Source organism: Bombus huntii, chromosome 1 (genome assembly GCF_024542735.1).
Source record: "Bombus huntii isolate Logan2020A chromosome 1, iyBomHunt1.1, whole genome shotgun sequence".
In the NCBI taxonomy this organism is placed as follows: Eukaryota; Metazoa; Arthropoda; class Insecta; order Hymenoptera; family Apidae; genus Bombus; species Bombus huntii.
Window position 1 is genome coordinate 7,703,287 of NC_066238.1, and position 25,753 is coordinate 7,729,039.

At 41.4% G+C, this 25,753-nt stretch overlaps 1 protein-coding gene and 1 long non-coding RNA gene across 12 annotated transcripts in view; one reads left to right on the forward strand and one right to left on the reverse strand.

Moving 5' to 3' along the window:
• The window catches only part of LOC126867377 (uncharacterized), a 58,925-nt gene extending 33,277 nt beyond the window's left edge, over positions 1–25,648 (reverse strand). For all 10 annotated transcript variants that reach the window (XR_007690244.1, XR_007690260.1, XR_007690269.1 and 7 more), the window contains exons 1-2: positions 25,502–25,648; positions 22,189–22,315 (exon numbers count right to left, since the gene is read on the reverse strand). This is a non-coding gene — a long non-coding RNA (uncharacterized LOC126867377). The remainder of the gene's footprint in view (positions 1–22,188; positions 22,316–25,501) is intronic.
• LOC126867318 (farnesol dehydrogenase-like) overlaps positions 1–25,753 on the forward strand; it is a 66,103-nt gene that overhangs the window by 37,079 nt on the left and 3,271 nt on the right. The window lies entirely within an intron of this gene.

Here is a 25,753-nt window from a genome sequence, read left to right on the forward strand (position 1 = left end):
ACGTTAAGACGACACCGTGGTCGCATCAACAGAAACGGCTTATTCTTTTCGCCGGCACGACCATAAAGGACGTTCGCTGGGACGAAGTTAGCACGATATAACAGTGCACATGGACGGACACGTAGCGGCAACGTTTATTCCGCTTTACGCTTACACCGTGCCTCCGGGAGATGGCTTATGAACTCCGCGCTACGCGTTTTACTTTTTCTCCTGGAACGAGGGGAAATAACAGTGACTACGTTCGGACAGCCAACCAAAACGGGCTTAATGCAGAGAATTATAAAGTCCTGGAATTTTTCCTTCTTCTCTCGTTTCCTCTGCTTTCCGATTTGCTCTTAGAACTTGCTGAAACGTTAGTGACTAGACTATTGATGTTGCAGAATCGTATGAAATTCGTATGAAATTCGCAGAAAAGAAATATATATAAATACATATAAAATTTCCAAAGTAAAGAACAACGTATTATAACGTTTTTGATTGAACAAAATAAATAAAATTTGAAATTGGATAAAAATGATGACGAATTGAATATTTCTCTTTATCATCAAGTGGTTTTGATGATTATACGCACCAAAGACATCGGATAAACCGGTTATCGCGATATCACGATGTCACGATTGGAGGAACGATGGCTTTCGGAATGAATAGTACAGCGTGGCGGGATTCAACAATTTTTCAAATAATCGTGTACTCGTCGTGTGCCCAATGGTCGTTTCGCGAATACCATCTCTCGTTTATTGCAGCTTGCGAATGCTTTTTAAAGCGGAGTTAGGGCTGCCTTTCGCGTTCACAGCGACGCTGACTTATAGCAGTCAGCCCGTAAAATGCTCGGTCGATGACACGATAAATTTTAAGAAACTATAGAAGCAGCGCAAAGAAGTACAGTCCCGTTACAAAAAAGTAAGTTCAGTGGTTGCATTGTGAGGAAACACAGTTTAAATGAAACGACACAAAATACATTCTTTCGTAATTATCGTGAGCTACAACATTTTACAGATATCGATCATTCCATTTCCCGAAGTAGAATTTATTCTTCAATGTGAAATGTTAGTTTCCATTCATTGATACGGTCAAAGGGAAAGGTTTACAAATTCATAAAGATGGTACAAAGACTCTGTTTAATTGCAAAACCTAAAAAATCATGTGTTTCTCGATTGATGTCTAGTTTTCGTTAAATCTAAATCTCCAACGTCTAGCTAATCATTTCGATTCCACCTCTGAAACTTAATTTTGTCCATGCGCTGGTATCAGGCAATCCAGTAGAACGAAGAGGATGACAGGCTTTCGAGTAAACGAGCGTGCGACGTTTATACGTGATATTGCGAGGAAACGTTTTTAACGATGAAGTAAACGACGCGGCGGTAAAAGGTAGGAAGTCAAAGTGAACGCGGAGAGTAGGAAAAGAAACGTTTATTAACGTAAGCGAAGAGAAGATCACGGGAGGGAAACAGGAAGAAATTAATGGCGGATGGGCGGAAGACGCGGTGTGCATCAGCGCGAAGCAAGAGCGAACTAAGTTGTAATTAAAGGCTGCTGCTCGATGGAAACTTCTTTATTTTACTTTTTTAAATGTTTACTGAGAATATTTTAATTCTCCGCCGGCATAATTAGGCGTTCTACGTTCATCTAGCCCATTCCATCCAGTCTGGACGCGGAAAAAAAATGATTCGAAAGCGGCGCGAGCAGACGTAACTTCGCAAAAGCTCATTTAACTGACGTTTAATGACCACGCAGCCGTGCTACAAGAATCTAATGTATAAACAGTAACTTGTAGCGAGTCTATTATGAACTCTTGTAATAAACATTTCGACTTAAACGCTTTCGTACTGCGTCTACTCGAATGCCGCGAGAAAATAAAAGAAGCAAAGCGGAAGAGAAACGGAGAACTGGCGCCTGTTCTGATTCGAAGACGCTAACGTGATTCGCTTGCTCGTTTTGATCGATCGATGAGATAGCACAACCCCGACAGGAATTCAATCTATTAGACCCGATTGCCGCGAGAACTGTTTACCCTGTCGCCGACTATCGTTCGTAAACTGTATCCCGATCGGTGGTTTCGGTTCATTCGTTTGTCATCATAGTTCAAACGCTCGATAGTATGATTCGTTATTGAGAAAATGGAGTTGACTTTAAAACGAACTTGATACTTCTATGGAAATATACATTTTTGAAAATACTTTCCCCACTACTTTCTGCTATAAATACATTCTCTGGTTTTATTTTTGCTATTCTGATGTTTAAGGTACGCAACATGTAGGCAGTCTTACTGACGAGTCCATTAGCACCCTCTTAGTCTGCTACTCACCCTCTCTCCTTTTTCCATTTTTCTTTCTCTTTTTCCCTTCTCTAAAATTACTGTATCACGCGCTCTTGTATACGTCTGCAAACCAAATACATAAATTGTATTAAATAAAAAACGATCAAGATGATATTACGCGATGATAGTACGCGTTATCGCCTTTTACACCAATTCAATACGCGTATCTTCCGCGTCTCCTCGTTCTGTCTCTTTTTTTTCAAAAGATCCAACATCACTCCGAGGTTCCGTGATCCATGTCGCCTGGCAGACGAAGGGGACAAGAGAAGAAACGATGGAAGGGAAGGACGTCGGTTGCGGCCGATCCAGAAATGCAGGTCGGATAATTTGGCGCGATTGGGCCTCGTAAAGCCAGGACTCGGAGCTGCGATCCAATTAACGGCAGTGGTTTGTTGCCTGGCGTACAGTTGATTGAACTGGTCGAGGACATCTAACTCCCTGAAAGCACTCTCTTTACGATATATACTTTTGGTATAGCGAACGCCCGGCTGCGCCGCTCTACGTACTTATCCGGCAGACGTCGTAAAGCACTCGAAAAGCACTGGAAAGCTCACGGGGATGAGGTATCTCGCAGTTTCCCCTCACTTTCCTCGCGCTCGCGACCTCCTCTAATTTCTCGCTTCCTCTCACCCTCGACGTGTTCCTCCTTTCTCTACCTTCCCGTTCATTCCTCCTCGTTTCTCCTACCTTTCTCCCTTTCTTCGTTTTTCGTCTATTCTGTTGGCCGGGTTAAAGCCCATCTAGCTGCACGAGAACGTTAATTCTGTCTCGACGATAGGATAGCTTCGATTCGACGACGTCGCTGATTGCGTCTTTTCCACCGACTGACTCGTGTACTCCCCCGGACAATTTTTTACCACATTCTCTACTCTGTTTCTCTTTTTGATTTCACGGTTAAATTCGAGGGCGTTCGTTCAGCGTACGGATTTTTGTTTCGTGTTTTAGAGTCGCGCGGTTGTAGAGTTTAATCGAATTATCAATAATGCAAGAACTTTTGACCACGAGAAGGATATTCGTGTTTCTCGTTTGCAATGAGAGAACTTCATGCTTGATTTGCTCGCAACCCTCGACTTTGTTGGGGGGATCGACCATCCGTTCCGATATGAGTATTTTTGTATGGTTTCTCTTGTCGTCGTTTTCCAGTCCATTGGATCCGCCGAAGTGAGTTAGAACAGGTTAAGTTCATGTAGAAATTTCATCTTGCCTCTCGTCTATCTGGCAAAAAATGTCTTTCGCTCGAGTTCCAAAGGTTGCAGAGTTTCACGGCGCCATTAACGTTCCTTTCATCGAATTTTCGTATCGTCTTGTTTTGTCTTCGAAAGAGAATTTTGTACGTTTTCTTACAAATAAGCTCAACGATCGATCAAAAAACAGAACATAAAATTACGATTCACGCGTTGCTGAAAAGTCAAGAGTCTCGAAGTCATTCGAGTATTTTACAAAGTCACGATTCGTTCGAAGTCCCGGGCCAGGATACAAGAGAGGACATCGTTGGTGGAGAGAACGTTGGATACCATAGACGCGACAACGATATTGAAAATATCTGGCTGAATTGGAAATCCATATCTAGCCGAGGCGAGATAGAGACGGAGAATGTTTCGTTGGTATTCCCGGTATCACGTATGCCCTCGTGAACACCGGTTGATCTCTTCCTTCCTTCGGAGGAAGAAAGAGAATGAAACAAAAGCCCACGGTCCGATCGAGGGTTACACGCTGCAAAAGAAGGGATATAGAAAATGGATTTTGTCTCTCTTTATCTTCGCCTTGCGTCTAATAACTGACTTCTCCATAATGCATAAGGTAAAAATGCTGAAGTTTCCCCCATTATCGAACAGGACAGTCCCCGCTGGAGGCCTCAGTATCGGCGTGTAGGTGAATATACAGGGTGTTTCCGTAACCATAATACAATCGGCAAAATTCTATGTGAACAACAAGCCGAAAGTGTAGAATCGAATCTCTATTCATTTGAAGCTTCGTTTTCGAGAAAATCGAATGCGTGTACCAAGCTAATTATCGATTAAGCATGTCGATCCCCATTTACTTGAAAACGAAGCATCAATCGAAGAGACGTTATTTTACAATTTTGATTTATTTTCACAGAAGTGGAATATCTTGCTAGTTGTTCACTTGTACGCACCGCTCAAACAGGAATTAGCCAAGTTCACTCGTCCGTAACAAATTTTCCAGCTTGACTTTCCTAAAAACGAAGCATCGTCTGAAAAACTACGTTCTATATATTTTCCATTTATCCTTCCACGTAGAATCATTCCTTGCTCATCGTTCCATGATTATTGTGACACCCTGTGGCGAGCATTCACATACGCGCAGCATTTCGACCACGTCGCAGCGTCGTTTTACAACGGCCCGCTTATCCTTCTTCTCCATTTTGGATTACACTGTTTCGCGGCAATTTGCATGGAAACGTTCACGACGAGGTTCGCGACGAGGACGAACGTAAGCGCGACACGCTACTTGAACGGAGATTTCCCGTCTGTGCCGTCGCGAAACTGTCCGCCAGTGTCGACCACTGAAATTTCACGACTCGACCGGTGGAGGATGTGCACGGGAATGAAATTTCACGATTCAACTGGCGCTCGTCGGCTTGTCTCGAAGGAGGAATAGAAGCGAGTTGGTTGAAACGGTCGTCCGTTCTCCCTTTCGTTAGTGTCGTTCGTTCAGTGGATTCGCAGAGGGATGATGGTCGAAGGGGTGCCCCACTATTCCATCCTCCCTTCCTTCGCCTTCCACGGTATAAACGTTATTCTATGGATGGAAATCTCGCGCGATTGCCGCCGGAATAATCTTCACGGTGGAATATCGTCGCGAGCAAAAATGTCCTGAATATTGGACTGGATGGAACGCTTCGAATCGCCGCCTCGATTTACACAGATCTTATTATTTTGTCAAACAAACGTGCTTTACGAAAAATGGTTAGCTCCACTATTACGTAGATCTGGAGGGTAGAATGTTTTTAAATGGAGACGTTTAGGGGACTTAGGGGGAAATCTTGTTTTCTCGAATGAACTTCTTTTGGTATATGATTTTTTTTATATATCGTATAATAAAAGATGCATAAACAGTGATTCTTATAGATTGTACAATTTCGTACAATTTCATTGTCGTGAATGTAACCGTAATATCGATCGCGCCGCTGGTGACCAATTCCAAAATCGATTTGACTTTCCGTCTGAGAGAAAAGAGAGCCACGATCGGTGCTCTAGAAGTCATTAAATTAAACGTAGGATGTTCTAATTTGTGACCTTTTCTTTCCGACCAGTATCAAGTGCAAATTTTCTTCCTTTTCAGCTTCCGTTCCCAGGCACCTCTGTTTCATTGTTAACTATTCCTATTCGTTTGCTCTTAAAACGGCAGCCTTTCAGGACGTAATGAAGACCCCCCCCCTTTCGCCCCCTTTTGCTCCACTCCGTCAAACGAACGAAACGCTACGCCTTGTCTGCTCGTCTTCGCGCTCGAAATGTTTCTTATTTCATCCTCGCTCTTTATCGAGCCTTCTCTCCCTTCCTCTGGAATCGTGTCTCTCGTCCGTCTACTTTTCATTTCCCTCAGTTTCAAGTACCCTTATCCATCTTTTTTTCTGTCGATCTTACTTCATTCCGCAGTCGTTTCCCTTTCCTCGTCATCGTCTTCGACGTGTCACGAAGCAGACATTAACGAGCTGCATCGAACGCGGTAATCGTGATGTATGTAATTGCATCGGCCGGCAATTGGATAAGCGCCTTATGGCTTATGATAATACGCTTACCGCACGAGAATTCGACGACGCTTATGGCGTACTGCATGCCGTAGAAATTATGTTGCGCCGCATTCACCAAACAGATGGTCACGCGTGACTCTGGACAATGCCATTTAGGGTCCTACAACGTGACCACGAAATAGTTGCGATACGTGGCACGATTCTATTAAATTAGACAATTGAAGATTGCAATTTAGTGAAACGGATTAACTTGACCTTGAATACCCGTGATTTCTCGTCTCTGTTCTGTGTTACTCCGTGATTGTATCTTTCTTCGTTCTCTTTATTTAGTAGAAGAAGAAGTGTTCAATTAGAAAACAAAATAAAATAGGCTGATTAGCCTTATCGTTTGATTAAATGACATTATTTTTAAAGTAACATTTGTACCGTTATCAAGTTTGTTAATGTTAAGCAAGGATATTTAGTAACTCTTCTGGAACTTGTAACTTGTAAAATTGAATATTAATTCAATCGTGCAAAAAGAGTCGGGAATCGGAACGTCTCTTGCATTTATTTCGGTTCCTTACACTATGTTCACCTATGGATTTAATAATTTTAAACGAACTATACACACAACAAATGACATACTATGGCAGCTATAACTCACGAAACGCTTCGCGCTCGAGCAACTTTTACCGCAGCAAAACGGTCTCATGATCGGAAAAACGTTAAGCAACGCGTTAACGCGTCCCTAATACGAAATCGATGCGTCGCGGAACGATCGTCCAAATAAAGGGAACGGCTAAAACGTTCCCGAGGAAGTTTGTTGGCAGCGTTACACCACTCGTTGCGGCCATAACCGCTGATCGATTCTTAAGAACGTAAATTTTCTGGAAATGTCCGGCGCTTTCATAAACGTGCCCTGCCACGAACCAACAATTAATTTCGCGGGACTAGTTGTCGGCAAGTTCGCAAAATTCGAGTTGCCAGCACACGGGTACTCGACGTTTGTCACCCTTAGTTTGTCACGCGACAATCGCTTCTAGTTCAAGCCTTTACTTGCTCGAAGAATGACCAGCGTTCACGTTTCCGCTCCGCGATTAAAATTGTATTTTCAAAGAACTTTTCTGTTATATTTACGTTTACGTTTGCTATGCTGTCCTTTTTTAACCGTCTTATCTACCATTCTGAAATTGAACAAATTTTCTCGTTTTCATTGTCCCATCTATGTTCTTCTCCGTTCATCTTAAAATATTTAGTCGTTGCTTCGTAATTGTGTAATATAACTTAACTTAAAAAATAGAAAACGCAGGGAACCTCAAACATTTCAACACGTTTTGAAAAATACAAAAATGATAAATGACGGAAGTAGTATGTGAATGCAATGACACCAGCTTGTACGGAATAAATATTTTTATTTTTATATACGTGACTCACCAATACATATTCTTTCATTATTAGTTTCTACTAATAGATTTCAATATCGCGTTGTGATATTCCAAGTTCGTTTCTTCCTGGTATTTCCTCTCAGAATGGAAAACAACGGAGATTATTTACATAACAATGCTATCACGATAGCTTCATGATACTTCTATAACAGGTCTCTTGTACGAGTATGAAATGCATATGACCCTTTCCAATTTCACTCCAAAGAACAGTCTCTAATTTCATCGGTGAAAGCAGCGTCGCAGCCGAACGATCTGCATAATAAATTACCAAACAACCTAATGACACGCTCGATTCACGATATCTCCGATTAATCGTATGTGCGAATAGCACGCCATTAAAATGATATCATTCTCGACAATTTTCGCGGCACCTAATCGGCCGCGTTTCTCGCGATCCAATCATCGTTGAAACATATCGAATACCGTTTTACGCGATACGTGACTACTTTCGCAGCTAAAATCGATCATTCGAGAACGTAATTAGAGAAAGTGTGCATTTAGAGCCGCCATGTTCTCGCAACGACTTACTTCGACGTTTAAGGAGACATCGCGTCGGCTTTTCGCAACGGGCCATCTTTATGTGCTTCGAATGCAATCCACAAGAAGCACGTGTTCGAGTTCGACGCGAGACAAGGAGAGTGTGTTGCAAGCACGTCTTGCAATTTGCGTCACCGCGTCGAACGTTTCGTCAACGAGAAATTACGTAGTTCGCAACTCGTGGTTCCTGTGTAAGAATTCGTCGTAGGAATAATTTGTCCTTTTCAGCAGGAGAATATAACGGAAACGCAATGAAAAATGTCAAAGTATACCGGACGGATGAACGGTTTTCCTGAATAATGTAAAGCAAGTCTGTGTACTTTTCTGTTCGTTTTTCTTGTATGCCTTCCTTGTCTTTTTTCCTTCGTTTTAACCCACGAAGGAATTGAATAAACGATGAGGTCGAAAGGTGTTGAAAAGTCGACGATTTTCTTGGTACATTATCTTCGCTGCTTGGTCGAATCAATGTTAAACGAAGTATTTCTCACGGGAGCAGGGTAAATTACATATTTATGAGAAGTATCGAGAGCAGTTTCACGAGGCGCGGGGATCTCGATCGCCGTAATTCGCGTAATTTTAAAACAGTTTGCCTGTAAGTATATTATTCGAAGATTAATAATTAACTGCTTGACGATTTGCTTAATTCGCGATAAAGAATATTTGAAGAGTTTCTTGGATGTTTCAACTTGAAATCAGTAGCGTGTTTAAAACATAGAGTCAAATTAAATTATTATTCCCTCGTCCCTTAGTTCCACCAAGTAGACTTTCTTTCTTGATTGTCTCGCAGCCAAATATTTCCTCCTGGATCTTGCGATTTTTCCGTGTCTCGCGCACAGCCGGGAACATAAACGAGCGGCAGTCTTGATTCGTTTGCAAATTTTATTCGAACACATTATTTCTGCTTTCCACTCCACTTTCGCCGTCGACTCTTTCCATCCGACTTATTCCTCTCCTTTTTATAATATTCTTATTATACATGTAAAGCGCGGAACAATGGCAGGGTTATGCAAACGAAACCATCTAGTGAAGCTGGATTAGAATCGAGCCGATTTCAAATAGTTTGGCAAAGGTTACTTAATTGAAACGAATGCAAATCGACGTGAATATCGTGAAAATCGAGATGCCGCGTAAGTATCGTTCCCAAGTTTCTAGTAGCCGTATTCGTACCTCCAGAGCCCGTTTCGGTTCTAATCCCGATTATCACGAAGCTTATTGAGTTCCCGCTTCAAATGCAAATAAGAGCGAATATTGGCTCCTTTAAGGTATTGTCGTTTACAAATTCAGTCTCGTATTGATATTTATTTGATATTTACTCGTATTGTCGTATCAAAATTCTATTGTTTAATCAACAAAATGTACTTATCAATCCTATCATGTTTTCCCCCTATAATATTTAATAGCGGAATTGTTAAACCTGTAAAGGTGCTTTTCTAAAAATTGTTAAATGTTTTGATATAACAATTGATGGCAATTTTTGCACAAAAATTATGGCTGAAATAACAATTATTCTATCTCAGCAATAAAAAAATATTTAGGAAAAATTTCGCGTGTAGTATCCAGCAAATCAATTGCGACTTTAACAGGGATCAAACAGTTCACAGAAACACATGTAACATCGCGAACAAATTGCCTTACTTGTTAAACCCGTACTTTCCCAACAAATGCGTTGCACAAAATCGCCCGCACAATTATTCCAAAATTCCCCAACGTTCATCCGAAACTTTCCAACACAACGCAACAATTTTCAACACGCTCCCACCCTTAGCTGCAAAATTTTGAATCCCGGTTTACGACTAGCTCGAGTTCGTTGACGAGTTTCTCTGAAATTCCACATCTCTCCGCTCAATTTCCACAGTGTTCGGCTGCCCGTTCCTTCGTGGGGAGATCTGTGAAAATAATTTACCGAACGCGACGGGGCAATAAATAACGAGCTATATAGTCCTCGAAAAAGCCACCGAGAGGCCGAGGCTCGTTTTTCTCTCCGCGCGTCAGGCCACGCTAAAATCCCTCGACAAGAAGGGTCCTCGAACTCGACGGAAATGCGTTTCTTCGACGAGGCCACGTCGCCTCCGGTTCACCGCGACGAGGACGCGTCGGTCTACAACGCGAAAGTCATCGTGATTCCCTCGCGTTCCCGATTTTAACCAGTCTTCCCATATTGTCGTTACCGCGTCATGAGCCTCGACGTCCTCCACCCCTCGGTCGGGCTGCATCTCACGTCACCCAGTTGCTTTTTCCCGCGTGTCGGAGGTAAGGCAAGAATAAACAGTGCCAGGTATCGATCGAGAAATGCTCCTTCGACTCGATGTCGTAACTGCGTTGTATCGTTGCTGTGAAAAGACGTGGAACAACGAGAAGAGGGAAGGTCGGAGTGGAAAGGAAAAGGGACAATGAGAGGAAAATGGAAACGCGAGAAAAGAAAAGCAGCTCGTCACGACGAGCACGTTTCCGAGAGAACCAGTCCTTTTCCTGCCGGCACGATCCCGCGTCGACTCTCGTCCTTTCAGCTCCAGAGGGTGCCGGGTGCACGACGTTACGACGTATATAAGTTCCGTGGTTTATGTCGGTTCGCGTTGGATTAAGCCTCCCTCGGATGTATCGACGTGGCTACTCTCTGTTCCTTGTTCCTCTAACCCCGAGATGTAATTTTCGCGGCCGTAGCTGCTATGTATGGGCCCCCTAAACGATTTTCTAAATGGTTGTTTATATTATATGAGACGCGGGATACGAGCCAATTGTGAGAATAATGTTAGGGTCGTTGAGCTTCGCGCCAGAGATTGGTCATAGTCTGAAGTGAAATTGTTTGGTATATCCTACGTATAGAATCTTGTGAAAAGAAATCGACGAGAATTACAGATAAATGCATTTTTCTTTGATAATTGTTGCACGTTACGCTTTGTGAATTGTAAGTAAAATTATTTAGAAAATTTTGCAACGAAACTAGCCGGTCCTCGCGATCGATAGAGAAACAAGATTATCTGACCGAAAAGCGAAGAGTAACGATGAGTTTCACAGAAAGGACTTGCTTTTATTGCACAGAAAACAGTCACGTATCGAAAGTATGTACATCGATCCAGAACGGCGTGGTTGTACAAGGTCTTAGATGGACTTTAATCAGGTCAAAATCGAGTCAAATGTTCGTTCCAATTTACTGTTATTCTCTTCCATGCGATTAGATCTGGCCCGATTTTACAAGACTATAAAAAATCCTTTCAACTTAGTTCTATTTGGTTGTGTCGGCTCTGAATTCTGGAACCGAAAGCGATTTTACTACTCTCTGGTAAAACAGTCGAGATTGCATTGGAATCGTTGATCGCAAAAAACATTAGCGTCGCGTTAAAACAACGAATAAAATTTCAGTTGGAATTCGTTCTGGCAGAGTTGAATATATTAAATCTTGGTTTCAGGCAGGATACGTTCGACTAATAAATTTCGCTTCTTTCCTCCAGCTGGTATCCTTAGCACCCCTGATAGCGTCAAATCCATCGTTCTTACAATGGCTGCAAGTAAAACTATCATTAATCTGGCCTCGCCTCCTCTTTCGCATTTGTCCTCCATCCACGTTCTTCGGCCTGCACCGGCGAACATTAATTATCGGAAAAAGGAGCTGCAAAAACGTCGGTCCATCGACCATATCGCGCGAAAGTGGTTCGCAGGCATTGCAAACTCCGATCTGGATGCGGAAAAAGGTGCAAAGACGATTTTTTCCTCGATGAAGATAAAAAATCGTTTTCACCGCTGTGTTTTATTTGTTTCGTTCCAGTTTCCACTTGCATTTATTATACGGCGACGGGTTTGTTTCAATGCATTCTCGTACCTTTACTTGGTTTTATATGGTTAGATATTTCAAAGATGTGGTTACGAAGTTTTGGAACTGAAACAAATACTATAGGATCTATATAGGATTTCTAAAGTAAGAAACATGGAATGTGAATAACACAAAGAGAAAAGTTGGTCCATTAATTTATTGATACTGGTATATTTCTAGCGTAAAATTAAATTGTTTGTAGCATCCTATGTATGGTAAGAAGATGATGTGGTTTATGGCTGAGGTTGGTTTGACCATGCAGTCAGACATATCGTTACTCTCCAGAAGGAATAAGAGAAAACGCAATAAAACCTCGACTGTTCAAGAGATTCGCAAATACTAACCGAAATACCAATTGCTACATGAAGAAAAGAAAATTGGAATCGCGCAGGACAGAACCGAAGAAGAAAGGATCCACTTTTCCCCGAGTGACTCTGTTTTCCTTGCTTCTGTCCCCATCCGACACGGTTACACGGAAATGCATCGCGACCGGTATTCACCGACGTTTTTCACCGACTGTCTGCCTCCGCTAGGTAGACAGGGGTATCTCAGGCTCGATAACAGAAAACCTCGTTACACCGAACGTCTGACCTGATATCTATTCTCGATCTCTCCAGCGCACAATTCAACCGTGTTACCGACGGACTAACGACAATTCCCTTATTCTTCCAGCGTTCGACAATACGTCGCCCGCGCTTATTCAGACGTTCGTCGTCGCGGATCGATTTTCGCTACGTCCCAGAAAACTTATGAGCAAGCTCCTTCGCGGCGGAACGGAACAAAGACACGGTGACTTTCGATCTCCTTTGACGAGTGTCGTCGTGGTCCACGATTAATCATTTTTCAAAAGTTCAAGATGCGTGACTTGAACAGCGTTGTGGTAATTTGACTGGCGAGAGAGACCGAGGTTAATCGAAAATAGATCTACAAGCTTCATTCAACCTTTAAACTCATCAGATATAGCGTACAACGATCTAGACTCTGACTCATATATGAATGACACGAACAAAAAATTAAACTCACAATGTTATGTTGCTTGATATGGTTCGAATAGTTTTATGAAAAATAAAAGTGCGTTTACGTGAACTGTAGAAAGCAAATATTTCATGCTTTTAAAGTTTCCCGAGATAAAACGGTGTGAGAAGAGTAGAGTATTGGAAGATAGTAAAATTTATGAAGGAATATCAGGGTAAGCTCGTAGAACTAAGCATATTGATTTCATGTTGCTATTCATCGATTAACACAACTTTGCTCTCTTACAATGTGCGGTATTATATCGTTGACATTGGAAATCGATACACAGAACTTTCCTTCGCTAATAATTTTAGAACTTTATCCTCCTTCCAATTTTGAATTATTCCACTCGAAACTTTCAATGAACGAAACCTTCTTACGACGTAGCTCAACGCTGTCGTCACCGTTTCACTAAACCTTCTCTTACACCCGCCTTATGAGTCAAACACGTTGCAACGATCGAGCTCTCGAAGCTCACGTTCGAGCCCTGTCGTTCGACTTTAAATCGTTTCCAGGAAGCTCGTAAAAAGTCACTGTAGCTCGCGTTATACAAGCCGAAAGGATTCACAGGCTCGCTTATTGGCAGCTCGTCTAGTCGGAGCGTAGAGTCGACAGCGGCGCCGTAGGTGCTCTAGCTGAACGGCGCTCGACTCTTAAATTATTACTCGGTTACGGGGGTTTTATTGCGCCAATAATAAAAGGCAGCGATATCGCCACCACCTTCGCTCCTACTCAGGGGCCCGTGTGTGTGTGACGTTCCGTTATGGCAGCAAAATATGATCGTTACTTACACCACGTCTCCAATGCCTCCATTGAGCGTCTTTAGCGCTTGCACGTACTACGCTGTGCGGATTTAAGTCCTGCACCAGCGGTGAAGATAGCTGACGAGTGCTGCCCCGTTCAACTTCGCGCACGTTCTTCAAATACACTGTACCAAGTTTATATCAGGAATATACGATTCGGGCGATAGCGAATCTGGATGTTTCGATTTTAAATTATTTGGAACTCGTCGACAATAAAGCTGCGAGTATTCGTGTTCGACAATGCTTTACGAGCGTTCGTCGTATGGAATTTGATACTGAGTTAAGAGAGATTTTTTCTTGAGAGTTTCATTTTTTAATTTTTTAGAAAATACTGGTATACATATATGTATTTAAATGTTTAGGTTTTCTTTAGTTCAACCATACAAAATAAATAATATTACTAATAAATAATTCTGTTACAAATGGTTTCTATTCTTGCAGAAAGATAAGAAATAATTATCTTCCTCGTTTATGAATTTCTCACTAAAGAGACTCAATGTTTAAATCAACACCATAGCAGCCAGAATAGCGGCGTTGTTAAAAACACAACGTGCAAGTGGTTCAAGAAACGAAAACAAATTGTAAACCGAGATTGACTGCAAGTGATAAATCCGAGTGCTGCAGAGTGACTTTGTAATCAAGATTTATTTGCGCCCTCAGAGTAATCGTCCATCAAAAGCTCCCTTATCGAATCCAATCCGTTAAAACTGACGTTCGTAAAATCTACGCCAATAGCGACATTGTTTCTGAACATCGATCGTTCGAGACATGAAAACATAACCGTTTCATCGTAAGATCGTTGTATAAATTTTAACGCGCATTATCACGAATTTAGTTCGAGCGATTAATCGTTTTCCGACATGGTATCACGATTACATCGAAAACTGTTTCTGGCCATGTTGCACTCGTCAACGTATCGGGTATCTTGATTGCAAGATAGTCGGCGATATTCGAAATATTCCGTGGAATATCGTCAGGCTGAATCCTCCGATGTTACCGTTTCATCGCGTTCATTAATTATCTCGTTTTACGGTCGCGACAGTGTACGTGGGTTCGCGTGGATCGAATTTACAATTTACAAATTGTAACGCAAAACAACGGCGAGTTCTGCACGGGCAAACCTCCCCATTTAAATCCGTTAATTGCTTGCGCCCGTGTTCACTCGCGTGACGAACGCGCCCATCGGCGCGGAGTCGCGAAATTCTTTTCGACGATTAATAAGCGGGAATAAAAATTACAATTATTGAAAGTAAAAATAAAAATACAGAAAATTTAATTAGTTATTGTTTTTTTCCTTTTTACGACGAAAGTGAACCAATAAAGATAGATTCTTGTATTTTTTTTACAGGCGGAAAAAGAATGTAAACGTATTTTTTAATTATCTTTCAGTAGTTATGGCACGCATTAAATTGGTTATTCCAATGGGGTTTTTTTAGCCTTGAAAATACTATAGACTTATAAATACTTTAAAAAATATATTTGAAGAGTTAATAGCTACGTTTTAATCTTTATTCATACTCTGACTTTATATCGGCTTCTACTCGAGAAATGAATTGTGAATTATCGTTATAAATTAGAGGATCTGTGTTCTAGTTACGTAGAATTTTGGCCAATGAATTCTTCGAAAGAGTTACCATGTTGAGTAGTAATTTGGCGAGACGTCACCGCTAAACGATAGGCGGGTGCTCACGGTCAGTCATTGTGGTCGTATCAAGCAGCGAGCAAGCTGTAATGGATAGCGTGCACGATGCACGTGATACGTTAATCAATTGCAATCGGAACACCCCGGGCGTAATATAAATTTCGATTTCGAACTTCGTTATCGAATAAATCACGTAAATACACGCCTCGTATTTTCCATAATATTATATTACCGCATTTACGTGTTTTCATTTTGTTGCTAGAATAAATTTCTATTACAATCCGTGCCTTCTTCCTGCGTTTTTGAGTTCCAAAATTCCGAGCGTGACCGTTATTTAATAAAATTAATATACCATACGGGAAAACGTCGCGTGTATAGATATTAATAGGTTTCATTTATTAATGCTTCTCGCGGACGATAGCAATCAATTTCAGCTCGATCGTTGTTTTGTTCAATAAACGCGAGGCAACGTATGATAATGCGTCGAACGACGCCACGTATGATAATGGTAACGATCTTATCGGTTCACTACGATTTAAGCCTTTATCAGTTCGGCTGCGCGATCTCGCAAATCGACGACAAATTCCGACGAATCTGGGAAACGCGCAGTAAATCAAATAACTCGATCACGTGCTGCTCACTCGAATTGAAACAATACGAATATTCCAAACGATTTCGTTCCTCTGATGGTGTTTTATCTGTTTTACAATCTTGCTGAAGCTTGAAATGCGTTAAACCAAGTTAACATTGTTATACATGTAGAATTTCTGTGAGAGAACATTTTTCTAAAATTCATCCGAAATGTTTGTACGGGTTAGAGGCACATGGAAAAGGAATCGAAGGGCGCTTATGGTCAGTTAGATCGCAAAAAAAGTATTGAATAATACAGGTATTTTCAGAAACAGCGACTTCAATAGACTGTTTATCAAGCATGCCATACATCACTGTGCAATGTATCTTCGGCTCGCTGGTGCTTGTTAAATGTAGCGGTACAAATTCGGAATCGATACCATTCTGAAAATGTATCGTTCTATTGTACCCTATTCTTGTTCTAATATTTCAAGTTAAAACGATATTAAGAGAAACTACAATTTATATGAAGCTTTTTCGCGTAAGAAAAATATAAAAATGTATGTATGTGTGTAATTATAATTTCGCTTTGTGGATCTGTTATGTTTATTTGGTAGCTAAAACGTAAGTTTCATTAACTTATGTCGACTCTGGCAAAGGCTGGATTAAGAAATATCTTCTGCGCCAAGGTCTTTTTAGAGTCTTGTTGCGAATTCATAGCCTTGTTTCAGAGATGTATGTAAATATCGCAATTCTTGGTAGAATTTTTTCTATTACTTTTCTACTACATATGTAATGGAGGTCAACATGGTGACGAGAGCAGCAATTAAATATAACGATGACTGTGTAATACGCTAGAATACGCATTAAATGTAATTTATATTTTAGGCGAATAAGACATTCCAGAAAATTTCGAAATCTTTGGAGAGATGACAGAAGCCTTGAGAGAAAGTTTTGAAGATTTTGGAAAGCTCAAGGCCCCCAAAACATCAAGGCTTCCAAAATGCCAAGGACATCAAGGAACTAAATCTTCCAAGGACCTCAGGAATTCCGAGGATTTCTTGGAAAGGAAAGTCATACAGAACCCAAAGGGGTCTGAGATTCCAAGAATCTCTCGGAACTCCAAAATTAGTTTATCGTTTATAATTGTTTTGAACCTTTCTTAAGTTTCTCATCGTTAGTTGATTAATTGATTTCACGAGAAAGTACATATTACATATTAGTAATATCCCGTGCTCTCGAAAAATCTTCCACTGGCAACGTAGCATTAGACATTTAAAACAAGCAATGAACGATCGCGGAAAGAGATCGAGACTGCAATATCGTCCGTGAACATGCTTTATCACAAGCGATATACCCGAAACACGCGAGGCAGACTAGCTGGCGATGCTTCACAGAGACATCACAGGTTTATAGATCAGTCGGAGCCAAGTGGTGTCGGTGATTCTCAATCGGGGCGGTACTAACGCGCTCACATCTCCGTGCCAAAAAGTTCGCGCGTACGCGCCGTGCTCGGAAGCAAAAATGGAAGGGGTAAGAGCATGAACGAGGACGAAATATAGCGAGGACCAACGAAATAGAAAAAGAGAGGAACCGAGGAGCGAGGATAGAGAAATATATAGGGGCTGAGAGAAAGGGGCAGAGAAGCGGGGAAAAATGGGTCGGCGCCGGACTTTAATCAATGGTTTCGGCGCCAACTGGGCGACGGGGCGCGTTTCTGTAAAAAATGCGCGGCTACCCAGCGAACACGATGGAAATTCGAATTGTCGTTCCGTTGTACACCGACTGTGCGCCATCGTCTTGGTCGCGAACAATCCACGATTCGAATACTCGCGTGAGAACCATTGTATCATTTCGTATACGCGGTTTGTTTTACGGTTATCCCCCCCCCTTTTTTTGCTTCTCTGTTTCCCTTGTTTTCACGTCAGTTCCTATTTTTCCATGCTCTTGCTGGTTTTTGTCTCATTTTTTTGGTTTTCCAGCGTGCACCAAGTGTGACGCTCGCTGACTCACCGCAAACGCGACAGGAAAAAAAGGATTAGTGTGATGTCGTGTCAACGATGTCATCGCGGTCGAATCAAACTTCGCTTCAGCGAACAAGAAAAAAAAAACGCGGCTAACTGGATGGTTGGTCGGCTGGACCGCGTTTTTGTTCACGACTCCGCGAAAATTCGGGCGCAGAAGCGCACTCGAAATCCTTGATCATCGCGGGAGATGGTAGGTTAAAGTGGCGACGCCAGTACGAGTTACCACCGTTTCCGCGTTTGATCTGACGTCGATGTTTGCTAGATGATCTCTTAAGTGGACATTTCTTAAGTGTCATTGGTTGTAATTAACGATGCTGTTCGTTGAAAATCCTTCAGTTTGTACTTCCTTCGTTTGACGTATGTGTGTAATGTGTCATAGTTCCACCGAGTGACAAAGATACTTGTACTTTGTACCGAGTTGATTCTGGATAGGTGTTAGTTCGAATACATCGAAAGGTTAGTCAACTGATTTTAATATTACAAAGAACACAAGCATACTTTATACGGTAAACTATACAATGGATCGAATCCTTCAAGGCGTATTCTAGTTCCTGACAATTATAATTATGTTAATTTCGAACGATACAAACAGAGACACGTTTGTATTTCGAGACATTTCATATTGTGATGGCCAAAACATGGTAAAAATTGAACATTAGAAGGAAGGAAAGAAGATGGACCTAAGGAAATGTTACTAAATTTAGTTAGCAAGCTTGTCAATAGGTTTATGCTTTAGTCACGAAGTCTTCGATAAGAGCAGTTTTAATAATAGAAGACTGTTCAGTTTGTAATTATTCATAACCGCATCAGGTTCTATCCTGGTCTATCGCGTCTATATTTAGCCAGAAACTAAATTATTCCAGTCCTCGACCATTAACATTAAGGCGCAAATAAATGAAAATAGTAACTTTGCTTTCCTGATTAAATATCATTAGTGATTAAATCTGACGATCGTTTAACAATGAAAAGTGACCGCTCGTCATCCGAGTCAAATTAATCTATGACTCGAGATGTAACGCGTCGCAAAATTCTTTCGATCGTTCGCGACTCTAACGAGAACCATTTGTATTCCACGTATCGCTTTCTAGGCTCATTCATACATTAAACATAACGTACTGTACAGCCACAGATGTAAGATAAACGAAACAATCTGAGTTTATACGATCTATTGACACCGTGGACGACAAACATCCTGACAACTGAATATCATTAAGATAATAAGTAGATAATATTTTCCTTGGTGTATTCTTTCCTCAACGAAGATTTATTTCATTGCTAAATTAATATGATTGTTCGTTTAATCAAGAATTCGGCAACATTCTAAAGATCGGAACGATATTAACATAACACAATTTTACAACTAACGATTGTAACATAATCGTCCCGTGACAAGGTTTCGCGTTTGTATTAACCAAACTACAATACGATCAAGCAGCTCGTCATCTTTTACATTTTCATCCAAAAAATTCTAAAGATTTGATGGTACCCTAATCGCGTGTTACGGTCTCGTGGAAGCATTTCTCGGCAATTTTTCGCAGATTCATTCGCAGCAGCGCTTCTTTAACAACTTTAACTTCCTTAACTCGTTCAATGGTACTCGACGCGTAAAAGCAACGCGACGCGCGCATGCTCGCACCAGTAGCGTACACTACGAGCATTTGAACTAAACGGTGGCACCAGCGCGTTTAAATTTCACCACGGGCGCACTCGAGTGTTCGTTAGACGAGGTTCAACGCGAAAGCGTTAATGGCCATCTTACTTTCGCCACGAGTTTCTCGTTGCTCGATTACTTTGTGGAACACCCCGTATAACCTAAATACGACGTACAGGGACGCACACGAGCGAACAGGCGGCCGCGCGTCAGCGAACCTGTCGTCTAACACGCCGCGGCGGAAAGTGTACTCAGTCAAGCTGTCGAAGGGCAAAGCGCTAAATTCACGCCGTGCAATTTCCGGGAGCGAAGCCAGCTTCTGGAGGCTCGCGAGTAAAATGGCAAACGCGTGTGTAAGCGCGTCTATGCGATGGCGTAGCACACGTGCACGCGCAATATCCTCACTTGAAGCGACACACGAAGCGACGATAAAGCGACGAGAGGCTCGAAGTGTCGTGAAAACGAGCTTTTCCGTGGAACGTTCTTAATTATGACACTCGTTTATCCTCGTTCGCCGTAATACTGTTGCCACCGTGTCTCTTGTTCTTCACGAGCGCACGCATCTACACTACGAATAAATTATATCACTAACCTCCTGGCTCCTTTGTCCAATCCTAATGCACGTCCTTGGCTAACTAAACCTTGTTTCGCACGGGCCTCTATCTTTCCTCCATCGCGTATTTCGCTACGCAAATTTACAACATACTTGCGGGAATTTTTAATTTGCTCATAAAATATGTATATCTTAGGATCAACAGAAAATAAGACGAATCGTACTTTGTATAGACGTGACGTGAAATGTTTAATACTGTTAGATATAGAATAATACGTCAGTTCGTGTTTTACTTACATTGTTTCTTCAAAACAAAATTTACAGGTATATATTGAAGAACTGTCAATGTAAAAAGGAAATACGTTCTGTAATTGGCGATATTTTGTATGTGTCTCTTGCTGTAACAAATAATTGCATATTCTTGTGTCTATCATCGTCCTAAAAACTGTATTCAAAATCTAAAAAATACCGTAATTCAGGTTTTAGCTAGTCAAAACGCGATTCGTGTAAATCCCGCATTTTATCCATATACTCGTTTTTCAACGATGTATTAGGATCGAAGTCATTTCGAAACAGAGTACCGTTTACCAAACGTGTCTCGAATAACTGAAGTCGTGTGTTTGAAACTTCGTTCTAGCTTTCGACACGATTTCTCGAATCCATTGCGCAAACGTTCGCTACCGTGACCGTGAACATTGAAAACACACAAGCCGGCGTCGACCGTTGCGCTTTGTACGCGAAACACACTGTGAACCGTCTGTAATCGATCGGTGACAGTCGTCGAAATGGGAAGTTGAAAAATACGAGGCGAAATTCGAACGACGATGATTTAAGTTTCGTTCACAATTCACTGTCACATAGTTTGTAACACGCATAGGCGTAGGGAGCGCGACAGCGCGAGTCAACGACCTCGATGATAATCGAACCGATCAATAACTCTTCCGGGAGTTCGGAAACGCGAAGCGAAGAATTAATTGCGCGAATCATCGTTAAACTGCGAAAGACACGCGACACAAAACGCGCACGAGAAACGGACTGTTTAACGCAATTTGCCAAGGACACAGACGCATGCATGAGGGGGACATAATGTTCCTTCGTTTCGCAGAATGAATGCGTCGTTAACTTAATCATCGACTGTTTGCGACAAACCGCAAACACGCGACGCCGTGACCTGTGATGTATAGGGGCATTAACTTTAATGGTGCAAACTGCAGCGGAGGAATGAGAAGTATTTCATAGAAACAGGTTTCTTCGATCAACGAGTAATATAATTGGGCGAGGCGAATCATGATAGTTGTGACTTACATGATAGTTATGGATGCTCGTAAAATGATATGCAAAATCGAATTTACACGTAGTAGTATTTTTGCAAAATTGCTAATATCGCTATTACCATTTTTAGCACGTTCATTGCTAATCAATTTTTTGTTAAACTGTTTCCTAAAATATCGTGACATATGCGATTGGGACAATCTTCCATCTTCAACAAACTTCCTTGCAATCTCTGAGTATTTCAAAATATAAATGTGCTTATCTATCACGTAGTGTCGTATTCATATCTCTATAAAAATCCTTGGCCAAAACGGCAGTCTCGCTATCGGTAAATTTATCCCGCCGCTTCTTCACCCCTCTGCCACCTATTTTTAACTCATCGTCCACAGAAGCCGTGCGTAACCATTACGTATTACCCCGGTACACCATTTTCAGGTACAATATTTTTCGGATGAAATGCGTGTACCGTTGGCGTCGGCGTCTCCTGACGTTATCCAGAAACAAATGGACTTTTAAATTGCACTCGCGACCCCCACCTGTAGTCGGTGGAAGCGGGCCCTCGCAATGGTCGCCGATAACGGATGCAGTGCCGTGCACTCGCGACAAATTTGTACCATTATATTTCCGTATTTACTTGGCCGCGTGGACCGCGGGGTCAGTGCTTTGTTCTACGCGTAATTACGTCCCCTGGCGCTTAATTCACGACGATTAAATTGCACGACCCCTTCCCTCGCACGTTCGGCGTTCCATTCCGCCCTTCGACCCTTCCGTCCAACGCCAACCCACGCTCGTTAATTCCCCCGAAATAAGTGCATCGCGCGATCACCGGGACTTTCGGGTCCATGTACATACCTTGCGCCACTATCCGTTTCGTCATATTCAAGGGACAAGAAGTAATTGCTCGTCACTTAATTACAACGTACACAGAGTGTTTCTTAACGTTTGTGCAACGCTGTAGTCCATTTCCTCCCTCTAATGCCTGTAATGCAAATACTTATGGCTAATACGGACATACGTATGGTGGAATTCGGTTTGTTGGTTACGATTTGTTGGTTCCGAGCTAAGTGATCGTGATCAAGTGTGCTTTTGTGATGCTGAATGGTGGTACTACTTCGTTATCATTTGTTGAGTATTACTTTGAGACAAAATATGTGTAGTCTTATGAATTAGGAATATACGTATGTTTTAATGAATTTGGAACATACGTATAAATAAGAGCAGTGATTAAGTTCACAACGCTTACGCTTATGACGTGTGTGGGCACAGAAGTAGGAACATACAAGCTATACAAGACGTAATGTTCGTGGGCAGAGTCAACTTGTCACTTAACTGTTTATTTAACTGGACTACTGACATTATCGAAGCTAAAGTATATTTTATGGTAGGATCACAGTCGCAGAAGTATTCGTCCATTTACCATACTCGATTCGCATGTAGGTGGATCAACGAATACAGAACATCCATACAGCATATAGATATGTACACAAGGTTACAATTAAAACGACAGAATTTAGAAGAAGGTAATATTGTCAACTGTTTCATATTCATGATTATCATACAGCAACAAAAAATTAAATGAGATAACATAATATGTTAAAAAAGTTAAGTAGGTGAACAAATACTTATTGTAGCTGACTGTGTGTAAAAATATTTTGTTATAGATCGCTATTCTTTGTACATTCCTTGTAAATTAGAAATAAATTTGGATATTAAGGAATTAAATAATGATACTGTAGGCACTGTACGCGTCGAGAAATCGTTCATATTTCGAAATACGAGTCTACTAGGGAGAAAGGTGTATAATATGTTAAGTTGAAATATAAGATGTCATAGTTAGAGAGAAATTTGTATACCAAGGAAGGAGACACAACGTTTCGATGATGCTTTTGGAACAAGTGGAAAGGGAGAGATTCTCTTACGTTAACGTTAGCTGTAACTGCTAATTTAATTAAGCAACGTCTTTAGTTACGCAGTGTGCGACCTTATTCAGCGCAGAAGTCGCATTACCGTCCTTGCAAATTAATAACAGGCATTATCTGACGGCTGAGTTTCGCGGCATTAAGATACCGTCTTGCGGAAGAATTATCTTTTCGTGTACTTTCAGACGTCGGTGAAAGCCAGACGTTACATTACGAATTAAATTACGCGTTGAAAGCGCGGAAGATGTAGTTTCGAATCGCCATTGTTACGCAATGAACGGTATTGTGCGTAACGTTACATTCCAACTAGAACCGTTATCATACTGTACTCCACGTGGAACATTTAAATCCATAGAAACTCGCTTTATCAGTTGTTGTTGTAATCGCATTATCTCATTCCGCTAAGTAAAAATTCTCGCAGAAATGAAAAAGGATATATTTTTATTAGAGTCAACAAATAAACAAGTACAAGAATCGGACGATGAAAAGTATATTTTTCTCAGAATCAAGGATAAATGCGTTTTTTTTTTTTAGACTGAAAAACAAACGAGAACAAGGACAAAAAGATATAAAAAATTGATAGTTCTTTTCAAACACAGTGTGAATCATTAAATTGCGTAAAAATGTGTACACTTGTCCTTCCTGTTTCAAGTATCCAAGTTTAATGTCTTATAATAAACTACTCGATGGAACTAATAAATCCATGCATGAAAATTGTTTCATTTCCAATTGTTTTATGCCATTCATAAATTTAATTTTGCCAGGTCGATTATCCGAAAAATCGCTTAGCTTTGTCCTCCATTAGTGTAAATAATCTCCTGTATCTTTTTCGAGTTTTTTCACAAAGAAAGAACGAGAAAAGTATCAGGAAAGACAGTATCAGTTAATAGCTGTCAATCAGGAAAGGCAAACCGAAGTTGAAATAGGGAGGTGTCTGAAAGTTCCGTAGAGTGACTCCCGACTTCTAATGAAATTCTTCGAATGCACCGGATTTCCTCGTTGGCTGTGGACAAAAGGGGACCGACCACGATCGAACTCATTATAAAATCGAACCGTCCGAGAAGGATGCGACGGGCGTTCGGCTAAAATCATTCTTGACACGTAATCCCGTTACCAGGCGGGTAAAGGAGACAGGGGTCGGACAAAGCGTCCAATTAAAATTATGCAACGTCCATTGTGCTCGTTATCGCACGCCTATCACCGACAGAACCGACCGGGGAACTTTGGAAAACTCGCTAGGTCCGATGAAAGCGGCAGAAGAAGTTTTCGCCGCCTCTACCCCATTCGTACCACCCTCCCCGAAAACCGCCGTGACAAATTCGTTTTCCTCGCTACCGCGTTTCCGTATTTACTCCTGCTACGTCGCTTTGTCCTCGCGTAATTACGTTCCGCGGCGGCTTAACAGCCGACAATTACTCGCCCGGTCGTCGTTAATTTCCCTTGAAATAAAAGACGACAATGACGACGACGACGCCACCGGTGAGACGCAATATCAGAGGGAGGAACGCGATACCAATCTTACGATTTCCACTGGCACAAAGACGATCCCCAACGTTCCCGGCAGAGATTCCTCTAACGGGACTTTCTGGCAACTAAGACCGACTGACTCGCTTTTGCAACGACGATGGCAACGTTATCGCGGACTCCAGACCTAACTGGCAGCTCGAATTGCCTGGGTTTCGGAGGAAACGTGTAGGTCGTTCCCGCTAGACGTGATTTAGGTGTCGAATAGGTTTGATTAGGTGTCGCTTCGATGACATTGCAGGGTCCATGACTACGAGACTGAAATTCGCGAAGAAATTCGTCGGTATTTTTAGTTCTTATCTCGAGGCCGCACAAGAAGAGGGGAGATTATCGATTTTCTCCAGTCTATGAATATATGATTTTTTTCAAACATTTAGCAAAATCCATGTCATTATGTTGTATCTTTTTAATTGAAGAAAGATCTCGTTACCAAGATGGTTACAATACGTAATTAATTATTACGAAGGTAATATATGAATGCATAAGTGAATGCAATAAATGATTTATCTTATTGGTCGTATTAGCGCTATTTCTAGAATTTTCTCTCGTAATAACAATATCGATATGTACAAGAGTATGAATAGAATATGAATAACATCGATTATAACCTATTACGATCGGAATATCTATCCAGGTCGTAGGGGGTCAAGATAATAGAATAAAAATGAATATATTTACAAACAATTAATTTGTTTGCGTCAGTGCTTGACGCCGTTACCTACCAATAGAATACACATTATGTCTGTAACGAATTTCCATAACTTGGTATCCGAAGCAAAAATCACCTTAATCTAAGCCAAAAATTCTTGCCACTCTGGTTATCGCGAAACACCACGAACCTCGAGTAACAACGAGGTTTTTCGCCGGCCGACTGAATGAGATCGTTCGAAAGATTTCAGCATCATTTTGTAACGTGTTACATAAAATTCTTGCGTAACGCGTTCGAACACGTTGCCGGATTCCTTAGGCTCCGA